The sequence below is a fragment of the Centrocercus urophasianus genome, unplaced genomic scaffold (genome assembly GCF_019232065.1).
Source record: "Centrocercus urophasianus isolate 14NV4802_14NV808 unplaced genomic scaffold, USGS_Curo_1.0 seq_17, whole genome shotgun sequence".
Classification (NCBI taxonomy): domain Eukaryota; kingdom Metazoa; phylum Chordata; class Aves; order Galliformes; family Phasianidae; genus Centrocercus; species Centrocercus urophasianus.
In genome coordinates, this window is record NW_024884722.1 from 842,656 (window position 1) to 854,609 (window position 11,954).

General features: G+C 45.9%; 1 long non-coding RNA gene across 1 annotated transcript; it reads right to left on the reverse strand.

The window, feature by feature from the left end:
• Positions 1-423: 423 nt before the first annotated feature.
• LOC122160255 lies at positions 424-7,801 on the reverse strand. Its single transcript, XR_006168768.1, has 3 exons — positions 7,517-7,801; positions 4,988-5,052; positions 424-597 (listed from the first exon to the last, which is right to left on the reverse strand). It is a non-coding gene; the product is annotated as an uncharacterized LOC122160255 (long non-coding RNA).
• Positions 7,802-11,954: the final 4,153 nt, after the last annotated feature.

The following is an 11,954-nucleotide window of genomic DNA, read 5'->3' on the forward strand; positions in this document are numbered from 1 at the left end:
GTGGGTTGTGAGCAATTTACAGCAAATCATTTGTGGGATTTTTTCAGCATATTTCTCAGGTCCGTGCGCTGCAGTGTCGTTACTGATAGTTGGCAGCGCTGCTGGCAGTGTACAATGTGCATGTTCCCGATAAGAGTGCCCATCTCTTTGTTGCTCTGACCATAAAAAGGCCGATTTATGAGTCACAAGAAAGCGTTTATATTTTGCCTCCCGAATTCGCTGCTAAGAATCTCAAAGCTTTGCTTTGCTGGTGGCAATAAAGAGGAATTAGGTAGATGCAACGAGCAGCAGGAGATAAACACCGCAGGCAGAAAATTACAGCGTGAGGTATGCTAGTTACACCCATTTTTCACCAGTTTTCACAGCAACAATGATAAGAAATTGATGTCCAAATAGTGTAACGCCTTGTTTTACTTACATTAAGATGAAGGGGAGTTGCTTCAGCTCTGCATTGAGATACTTTGTGGGATGTGATGCAGTCGGTGAATCATAGAATCACGGACTGGCTTGGGTTGGAAGGAACCTCAAGGATCATCAAGGTGAAAAAAGCCCTTCCAGTTGGGAGGACACATTCAGGCTGATGGTCAAAAGTGACATCTGTGAAGACAGAAGCGCTCCTTAGCTGAGCTGTGCACACAAATCAGGACTGTTAAGACTTACAGGCTCCTCTCCCATGAGTCCAAAACCCAGAGTCCACGGTCAGGACCCTGTGGCAGCACCCGGGCAGCTGTGGGACCCATGGGAACACTGAAGATTTGCCATTTACTGAGCAGTTTTCAAATTCCTCTTTGTCTTCAATTGGTAAATGGTCTCCAAAAATCTGTTTCTCAGTTTTTCTTGCTTGTCATTTGAAATCTTATTTAGTGTGGCAACGGAAATGAAGCAAAGATATGCAGAAGAGGACCTCAGGTGTGATGGGAAGCACTGAGCACTGCCCAGACCTCTACACTACTACTGAGCAGGTCATTGGAATTACCATACAGAGCTCAGGGGTGGTGACCCTGCCTGAGCTTTCTGAGAATCTCTGCACGGAGAGGCTGGGAAGGGCCAAAAGAGCAGAAACAGAATGAAATCTTAATGACCTGAGGGCGAAGCCCTGCAATGGGCAGGGGCTGAAATTAGTCAGCATGCTGGAGGGAGGGTGCTCATGGAGGAGAGAAGGTCAGGGAGGGGGAAAGCAGGATGGGACGGTGACCCAGGGCAGAGATCAGAAGGGTGTTATAATCAGGAGTTCTGTATCCAGGCCCTTGTTTGCCTTCTGCTCCTCCAGAAGCACGCAGTGCTTTATCAGGTGTTGAACAAGACGTCAGTTTGTGGCATGGAACGAGATGCTGAGTTGTGCCCTCACTGCCCAGAGATGGCAGCTCCTAACGAGGCAGCCGTCGTTAGAAGGGAGCCAGAACACTGCAGGAGCTCACCCTGACATGGGCATTGTGCTGGCCCTGAGCAGATGGCAGAAACGTCATCTGGTGATGTGTTGCCCAGGACCAGATCCAACACGTAACATGACAGGATGTGGGCAAAGGCAGTTCTGGTGTCAGAGGCAGTAAAGGGAGCATTGTAAAGGCCATAAATTTCTCTGTGGGTTTTTATGTACAGATTGAGTCAAATAAAGTTAAGGAAAGTCAATTGGCTCTTATGAGAACAATAATGAGCCTGAGATAGAAATGACTGCCCTGCAGTATGGGCACGATAGACAGAACCTCACCCAGCAACCTGACCCTGCATTGGTCGCATTGCCAGCAGGACGCTGGTCCCAGAAGCCAGCCAGCTCCTGGTGACCTCACAGCTCTTTTTGTTGGTTTTTATAGCAGCATTTAAAGAATTTTCAAAGCAAACTTCAGCAGCATATAATAGGAACCAAGGTGTAAAAGCCTGCTGTGTAAGCATTACATCTGATGGCTGGGTGGTTTGGTGCCATCAGGAGTGACTCCATCTTCAACTCCAAGGGGCCATGCAAATTTCTTGGTGTGGCTTCAGCTGCTATCAGTAATTTTCCCTGCCCCACTGCTTTGTGTACCAGAGCAGGACCACAAACACCCACAGTGTTTGCAGCAAGGCAATATCCTTCATGTACACGGCAGCACCATTGTATTTCAGTTACAATTTCTGTTCCAAGCCTTTAAACACCAGGACATTCAGCTTGTCTTTCTTTGCAAGCCACTGCCTACTCAGCAGATACTTTTATTAACTCTCCACAGTGATGCCCATGTCTTTGTCATGACTAAAGCTAATTTAGAGCTCACCAGTGAGTTACACTTCACATTACTCCTTTTAATGCGCACCGCTTTGCATGTCAGCAGAGCACTCCATCTGCTGCACTGCTGCCATTCCTCCCACCCCTATGGGAAGTTTCCTTCAGCCTTCCCCTCACTCCAACCACCCGAGTAGCACACCATGGGCACGCTGTGATTCGTTAAGCATGGAGAATTCATTAAGCATCACAGACCTGGGCTCCCACCCTAGCAGGCTCTGCTGAGCTGCCAGGCTGCTGCTTGCTCTGTGTCAGCTTTGTACACACAGATAAAGCACCACACCTGCTGCCCAGAGCTATTCAGTTCCTCACCATCCTCCTGGTCCTTGTGAGTTGTCTCACTTCAAGGCTAGAACAGAACACATGGATTTCCTCAGTGTTTCCTCTCATGGATTACAAATGGAAAGAAAGGGAGCTGTTCCCATCCAAAGTCTGATTGCTGAAAAAAGTTGTTCCAATTCCTCCCCACGTCTCATTTGCCTTGCACACACCCAATCAGAACCCAACAGGAGCTGCACTGAGCCATGCACTGGGTGTGCAACGCTGCAGCCCTGGGGTGGTCCTGGGCATCATTCTGATGGTGCCCACATCTGGAGGCTGGCAGGGCCCAGGACATCAGGCAGCTGCATTTTCTGGGGGGAAAGAGAGTTTCAAGAAAGTGTTTCCCCAGAGAAGACAGAAGCAGAGCTCAGCAGCCTGTCTGGGATGAAGTTTTATCTCATGTTTTAGGAGCTGAAAACAAAAGTTAGAATGGCTGGCTGTACACACACCTCTTTCAATGGCAGATCCTTTCATGCACTGCTTTAGATCAGAAGCTTCAAGTGCATCCTGCAGGTATAGTTTATGTGTTTGGTTACTCAGAGATTAGAAATAATGGGATTCCTACAATTACAAAACTAAAAGACATATGCTATGTTGATGAAAGGTCTGTCCATACTACTGCAACTCCTGATAATTAAATATGCCCTTCCATCAAGCTGGGAAAGACACAAAGCCCAGATTTACAGGCAGCAGAGGGAATCTAAAATTAGACTCCCACTACAAGCAGCGTTAGTTAGGGAGAACAGAATTTATTCTGTCCACTTGTAAAGTCCCTAATATTCCCAGGGAGAGATTTCCTCCTGCAATAAGTTAAGAAGATGTATCAGGTTTTGAACCTTCCAGGCTATTTGGGGCAAGGTGCTCTTCCAGGGAACAGCACACATTTCAACATGAGAAATTTGGCCATCACTGGAGTTTTTCACATTGTGCAAATGCAGGTGACCTCCACATGCAATTCTGAATCTCAGCCAAGCATCACCACCATTTCCCTTCAAATCACAGAATAATAGAACCCGTTTTCAGTTCCTTAAGGCATTAACTTGCTTTGTGTAACTGGTTGATTAGAATTATAGGCTCCTAGAATGACTGGTGTTGAAAGTGGTCTCAAACATCCCCCAGTTGCATCCCCATGCCATGGGCTGGCTGACCCCAGCAGGTCACTTTGCCCAGGGCCCCATCCAACCCGGCCACTCAGACAAGCAGTTCTAATGGGATAAAAATATGTGCCGTCCCAGTGCCACCTCGAAAACAGCTATATAACCAAAGCCATCTGATTTTATGGAGCTTTCTATTCTAAGCTAATACTCTAGCAGGCTGAGGCTTTACTTCTTATAAATGAGGTAAACAGGAAATCTGAAGAGAGGAGAGAAATGTGGCCACTGCAAATCGGGCTTTTAATTAATGCATCTTTTACCTGAGCTTCATCTACTTTTCCCCACTATTTCCTCCTCTACAAGCACAGCCCAGTGTGACAGGAAATTAATTAGGCTTGGCACTCTCATCAGCTAAACAAAGGAATCATTAATTTTGGTACTTAAGGAACCGAAATCCCAACTTGCAGCTAACTAACACAGGGGAGGTTGAGGTTGGATATGAGGAGGAAGTTTTTCAGCCAGAGGGTGGTGAGGCACTGGCACAGGTTGCCCAAGGAGGCTGTGCATGCCCCATCCCTGCAGGCATTCAAGACCAGGCTGGATGTGGCTCTGGGCAGCCTGGGCTGCTGGTTGGTGACCTGCACACAGCAGGGCTTGGAACTGGATGAGCATTGTGCTCCTTTGCAAGCCAGGCCATTCTATGGTTCTATAATTCTATGATTAACCCACCCTGCACGGAGATTTGGAGTGACCCCCCTTAGGATACCAGGCTGCAGTGGGTGGCCTGTGTTCTGATCTCCTGCACTTCTGGGACTCTGCTCTGCAGGCAATGCGTGCTGAGCCCTGCATGGTGCTGCCCAGCTCCCACCAGAGGGACTTCAGTCCCTGCCACTCAGAAGTTTGTGTCTGGAACATGAGGGCAAGGCTGAGCATCTGCTTTTGGCTGATGCCACGGATCTTTCTGTCTCACTTTAAGGACACTTCCAACCCAACCATTTTGTGATTGTATGTTTCTAGCCAGTGCCGTAACCTTAAAAAACACAGTACGAGTGCTCAGAACTCACACTCAATATTTATCTTTTCAAAGCAAACACTATTTCTCACATGACTGTATCGAAAAGAACTGAATGCAAAATACATAAGTGAACCTAATGCTGATGCTCCTTTTTTCAAAAGTACCCATCCCTCCTACTAGGGCATTGCCTGCCCTGTTGGACAAGTCTCCCCTTTGTTCAGTGCCAAGCCCCCCCAGTGCTCCCCTTTCTCCCTGTGCTAAGCAGACTGGTGCTCATAAGCGAGGTTCCTGGGCAGCACATACCTCTGTTGACTTCAATAAATGTCATAGGAAGTACTGGAAGCCGACCTGGGGATGGCTCCTTCTGCCTGTAGGGAGAGAATGAATAAATGAGAAACAGCCTTGCTTCCAAGGGTAAATAGTCAAAGTGTGAGATACAAATTGCTTGTGCATTATTGCTGTTCCCTCAGTTGCCTTGTGGTGCTCAGGTACTTTACTTCATTAGGGGTCCTTCAGGGAAGGGAGGGCTCAGCTGAGCTGGAGGGCAGATGGGACCAACTTCCAAACCAGGTCCAACAGCACTTAAAGGGTCTGTTAATGAACCAGGGTGAGCTCCTCTGTGCAGTTCTAGGTGCGAGTGGATGCCAGAGCTTGCCTCACTGTGCCTTTTAAACACTCAGGTTTTTAGCGTGCCCCTCAATACTTTTAGATATACATGACCCTTGAATCTGCAGACTGCAAAGTATTTGCCCACTGGAGGAATCTTTTCCCAATAAAAAGCATCTTCTGAGTCTTTGATGGCTGAGTCCGAGAAAATGAAAACTTGTAGCTCATCACAGCCACTGCTAAAAACCATGTTCAGTAATTAAGTAGCTAATTGCCACTGATAAAGGAGAAGAAAAAAATCTAATTCTTTTCATTTCTACCACCAACATTTCCCAGAAATATTTCTCCATAAAGAATAAAAAAGTAAGTTTAAAAAATGCATTACACACAGGACTTGCTCTCTATTAGCTCAGACTTCACAGCAAACAGACTGAATTCTTCAGGGATTAAACATCAGCTTAACTATAAATCCAGCATGACGACAACAGGCTCCTTGGCCAGAGGTACAAAAGAGGCTTTGCTCTGTGCAATAAATCTCATGTCCTCCTCTTCTACTCAGGCTAAAAGAGGAGGAAAGGCTCAAGTGAGGCTGCACTGAGCTCACCAAAGTGGAAAAGCTTTGGTTCTTGCTTCAAGAGGAACGGTGTACAGAAGAAAGAACCTTGCAGAGCTTTTCCACGCTCAGCTCAATAATACACATTTAGAAAATATTGATACGTGCACAGAGAATAAATTATTTATCCGCTCCCCTCCTGCTGTTATTTCAGTTATTCTGCAAAGGTTTCTATCAATACATCAATTCTGGTGAAAGCATCTTTTAATTCTGTTTATTTCATTTGGATTTTAATCCAATTCTCATCTACTGTTTCTATATGAAAACATTAAATAACAATAGCAGTGACCACATTTTGGAAGCGTATGCAAAACTGCTCATGCAGAAGTACTAAGTTTCATGCCCTTCCAATGACTGGAGAGAAGAATTACAGCCACTCCATGCCATGCTGCACCCACACAGGTGGAAGTGGCACACAGAATGGAGGAAACTGTGCATTCTTTCAAGGTATCTTGAGAACAGAGGAATGAAAAATAACCAGCTATCAAACTGACATTGAACGACTCATACCACCTTGTTTTCTCAGCTGGATTATTTAATCCCTCCTTAAACATGACACCTCAAGCTGTAGCTGGCCCAACATCTTTCAATGTTATATTCGTATTTCTCCACCTTGAAACTCTCCCCACATTACACTGTGGCTTTCAGGACGGTTCTGCCCCAGCAAAACCACACAGCCCAGGATGGAAATTCTCCATCCCTCCCATCAATCCCCTTTGCCATCCTCTGGCTGTTACTCCTAACAAATGTATTTTGATATTAATGCACAGTCATATAGAACAGATTAAATTTTAAAGTCAACAAAAGTGCAGATGTTTGACCTGTGTTACATTGGTGTTTTTATTTCTAGAATGGATTTCTTTTAGCCTTCAAATGCAAATTGTGTTCCACAGAGAGGCTTCTGATGGGATTTTCGTTACCTGGCACAGTAAATTGGTTAAATTTGATGCTATAAATGTTCAAATCCAGTAAAAAAATGGATGTGCTCCTCATGGTTTCAATACCATGTGCACCACAGGGGGGACCTCATGAGACCCTTCATCCACTCCCAGCCATGGCAAGGCACATCGTGATGTAGAAAGTAAAGGCATGGGGTATCTGATGCTGGAAAATGAGAAACCTGTTTGCTGCAAGAGCAAAAAATGACTTGGGCTGGCAGCAAAATGCCAAGGCAGGGATGTGCTTGACACAGCACTTAAGGCTGAGCGCAGGCTGCACGGGGCAGACACTAAATGCCAACGATAGCTGTTGATAGATAAAGAAATCCATTACCAAAGGGAGAGGAGGTGAGCCTAGAAAGTACAAATCAATCATCATGTGTTTCAACTCCTTCATCTTTTTTCCAACAGCAGGAAATGAATGACTTGTTTGAAGTAGACAATGGCAGCGTAATTTCTTTCGCTATATATAGTGGCATCATGAATATGCATCTTTGGAGATTAAAGAAAGCCTTTTTCAGACTATGACATGCAGAGCTCCGAATTTGATAATTTAAATCACAGTAAATTATCAGTGCAATTATCACACAGACAAAACAAGTAGATTATTATTCCGTGTAGTTCTCTTTGAAATGAATAGGGGAGAAACAAAAGAAAAGGGAAAAGCATCCTAACCTTCAAAACGAGCTTCAATCCATCTCTTCTTCTTTTTCTGTATTCATCTCTTTCCTGCAAGGCGATGAGTCTTTTGTCTCCCAGTACCCCATCCTTTATCTTCTTTCATAAACTTCTCCTGGGTTGGGTCAGGTTGGGTATCAGTTTTCTTGCATTTATGAACTAAAGGTATTCATTTACAGTAACAGAAACCAGCTTTCCATGCCCAGGTGCTTGCTGTTGGCACCCATGTCCCTCTGCACAGCAGACATCCGCTGCTGATGGCCACAGTGAAGGCTGCAGAAGCCACATTCCTAACGTAGCCACCATGGAACTGCAGCTGCTTGCTGGGACTGTCAGTGTGCCAGGAAAATGCACAGCGGTGCCAGGTTACTGCTGAGGTGACTCCACAAGGACAGTGCACAATATCTGCATCCTTCACAGTGCTGGTCCATGAAGACCCCCAGGTGGTTCTGCACCCCACTCTTCTTCCCCTTCATCTTCATAGGAGGTGCTGGCCTCACCTTGTGCCAGGGAGGGTCAGGTTGGATATCAGAGCAATGTCTGCTCCATAGAGCAGCCAGGCACTGGCACAGTTGCCCAGGGGTGGGCAGTCCCCGTCCATGGAGAAGCAAACAGCCATGCTGCCCGTGGTACCAGTAGGACAGAAATGCTGCTGCTGCCCAGGAGAAAGGGAAGGAGGTGCTGAGGCTGTGGATCCCAGAGGGGAAGAGCTCAGAAGGGTGCATACAACAGCCACTAATAGTTCAACATATATATATTATTGAGCCTGTTCCTTTTTATGTACATTGATATTGCGACTAATGGTCACACCGCTGCTAGCTGGTGGTCTGTGCAAGCGATGGGCACACAGGGCTGCACAAAACCAGGGCAGAATGAACCCTTCTGAATTCTCCCAAAGCTCCCCCCCTGTGCCACAAGCAGAGCCATAGCAATGGGCAGCTGCAGCCTGTTGCAAGAGCTGCCTCCATTGCATTGCATGTGCCATGGCCTCAAACTCTTTTAAGCTGCTACCGTTATTAAAATTTCTATTAACTTTTCTTTACATGAAAGCAATTATAAGTGAACTTATTCCTTTCATTTGCCTAAAGCAAAGAAGAAAACATCACGAAAAAAACCCCAAAACATCAAGCTGCCAAACAGCAGCAACAGCTTTCTTTCTTTCCACTAAAAAAAGAAAAAGAACAGAAGAAACTAACAATATGAGATATGGCAAGCTCATTAACAAGTTCGTTAGCAAATTCACTGATTAAATTCCATAGTGTGCATTAAATAGAGACCAAGCAGCACCGGTGGAAGCAGGTCCTTGCAGCTTAGTACAACACAGGGCTGTGTGCCCTGACAGCAGGGCAGGACGTAGCAGTTCCTTTGTCCCCACTGCACGTGCTGTGCCTGCAGCAGGCAGAGCATTTACATCCCAGTGCTGGGACACGGTGGTCACAATGCCACACATCTAGATGCTAATGCCACACATCTAGAGGCTCCCATGGTGGTGCTCAGCAGCACTGCTGTCCTAGCAAAGGTCTGGAGGACAGGTCTGGAGACGTCTATCCTGTCTGCTCATTCTTGAGTTCTCCACATGGGTGCACATATGCAGATGGGCTTTAGGGAGTTTAACGTCTTGCACCTTGGATTATTTACCTTTATTTCCAATGACAAAGAGAACAGCTGGCAGCCCTGTCCAAAACACAAAACCCAAACCCCAACAGCAGCTTCGTATGAGGGCTGCTGCTTCTTCCTGTGCACTGGTGACTCCAGCAGCTTCTCATACAGAATAGGCTGCCCATATTGGAGAAGCAGGCTGATTTAGGTGAGACTATGGCTCTACGATTCCATGACTCTACGGTGATGTTGGTTAAATAAAAGGACAGGCTTGGACATGCTTACCTTCTCTTCCACATCCTCCACAAATTAGAACTAGTCCTCAGTGTGAGGTTTTGCCAGTGCTCCTGGAGAAGCTGGAAAGAGCAAATGTGTTAAATTGCTCATTTCAAGTGTACTGCAGTGGTTTAAGATATGTTAAAACCGAAAAGTTCAGGTCACCCACCCGAGCATTTAGAGTCACCTCCATTTAAATGTCTGCTTAAATCCCCTTCTGCTTTAATGCTCCATAATGTGTTGCTGCAAGCAATCATATATATTGCTACAGCATCATATATAATAATATTAATCTGCAGAACATTAAATATTAAATTAAATTTTATCTTTAAAAGACCATAGATCTAGAATAATTGCAGCTCTACAATCCAAAGAATATTTGCAGAGCTTCCCAAGCAGAACACTTCCCAGGTGATTCTCAGCACATCCCCCATGCTGGCTGTGACCTAGGGGTGCAATTATGTCTGTCTAACAGAGGGGAGGAATGCGAGCAGTGCTCAGTTTGTCCTCTGGGCAATGGCTGTGACCCCATGGCAGCACTCACCAGCAGGGATTCCCCCTTGGCCATGCTGGGCAGACAGATACACACACAGTTGTGTGAAACAAGATGATCATCACGGTCCTTTTCAACCCAGGCCATTCTATGACTTTCTGTCCCTCACAGGAATAGGGCAGAAAACAGAAAATGCTGATACTAAATCAGATGGGAGCATGAATGATGGCATTTTCAGCACACACTTTGCAGTACTGCCAGATAACAACGTGCTTTCTAGAAGTTGCCTTGAGATGAACTGCTCGTGGTTATTGCGAGTGTTCTCCTCTTCATTCAGGGAATGACTTGGAACATATTTGAGGTTGAGTTCCTCTAGCAATTTCAGCTCTAACAGTGTTAACCAGTGAACCGTGCACTGTAAATAAGATGGGGGGAAAGAAGCGTTGCTCAAAATGGTAATTTCTGGGCTTTCCCAGGCTGAGGCTCCAGCAGCAATAAGCATACATGCACTGCATCAGCAGCCACACACCACAGCTCTCTGCTCTGTGAAGCTCTCTTATTTACAGCACACGCAGCACTGGCAGTTGTTAAACTCACAAACCAACTCAATGACCCAAAAAACTGGGAAACGCATGAGCCGGAACAAAAGGATGAAAGGAGTGCATGCCATGTTATCACAGGCAGCAGGATCCAAATTGCAAACACTGTTTCTACCCCAATGAATGGCATCGTGGCCCCGATGGCCGTGCAGCTCCCAGGTGGGTCTGGCCATGGGGATGGCTGTGCATGCAGTGCTGAGCATCAGGAGCAGAAGGGATGTGGGTGACTCCACAGTGCTTTCTTTCCTTTGTTTCTCAATATAGGGTCTGAGGCCAGGCTGGATGTGACTCTGGGCAGCCTGGTCTGGTGTTTGGTGACCCTTTCTAGTTTGGTTGAAACTAGATGAGCCACTGGACTGTGGTCCTTTTCAACCCAGGCCATTTTATCATTCTATGATTCTTCCATCCATGTACAGGGGTTCAGTTAGAAGATAAAATACCAGGTTGAATTAAACCAAGAAAAACTGTTAATTTAATTTAGAAGTTGTGTTTCCACTCTCTCTTAAAATGCCTGTTTTTCCAACCTCTGAATATTTCCTTAGGTAATACCAGTGTACATAACAATATACCATAATGGTTCCCAGTGCTGCTAGAAGAGGATGCTTGTATATTGAGAGATATTTCAGTTCACTGAGTAGAATATCAGAGGCTATAGAGCTTTGATCGGAGAAGGAGCGATAAAGATATATTAAGTTTTTCACAAGTAAATGATAAAACTGTAGCAAATGAATGCTTCTGGTGCCAGGTTGTCACTTCCTTATTCTCTTTTCTGCTCATATTCATTCATCAGGAAGCACACATTTGTGAAAGGACTGCAGTGTCAGTCCCTTCTGTCTGCAAAGGGTCAGCACGGTATCCGTGGGGTACAGCCTTCCTTTCCCATCAGAGAAATGGAACACTTCTACATGCAATTTATTCTCTGTTTCCCAAATGCTGGTTTGTATGTTCTTTAAATAACCATAGAATCACAGCTTGGCCTGGGTTGCAAAGGAGCACAGTGCTCATCCAGCTCCAACCCCCTGCTGTGTGCAGGTCACCAACCAGCAGCCCAGGCTGCCCAGAGCCACATCCAGCCTGGCCTTGAATGCCTGCAGGGATGGGGCATCCACAGCCTCCTTGGGCAACCTGTTCCAATGGTTGTTTCTATCTCTGATTTCTGTTCATGCTTCTTTCACTGCTTTAGAGACCCAGGAAAACCTGTGGAGACAGACGTGAGCAGTTCCCTGCATTGAGGGAAGATGGGAACAAAAGGAAAGCGATGAGTGGGGCTGAGATAGGAGAGGCAGTGCTGGAGTTCTCTGGCAACAGGAAAGACAAGGCAAGCTCCAGCCAAAAAGCAAAGCATTTCTGCCAATCTCTGCTTAGTACCACACTCACTGAGCACACGAGCACCGACTAAAAGATGACATGCTAAAAGATAAACAACAAAAGTAATGATACTGTCTGCCTTTCTCCAACGAGAACCATT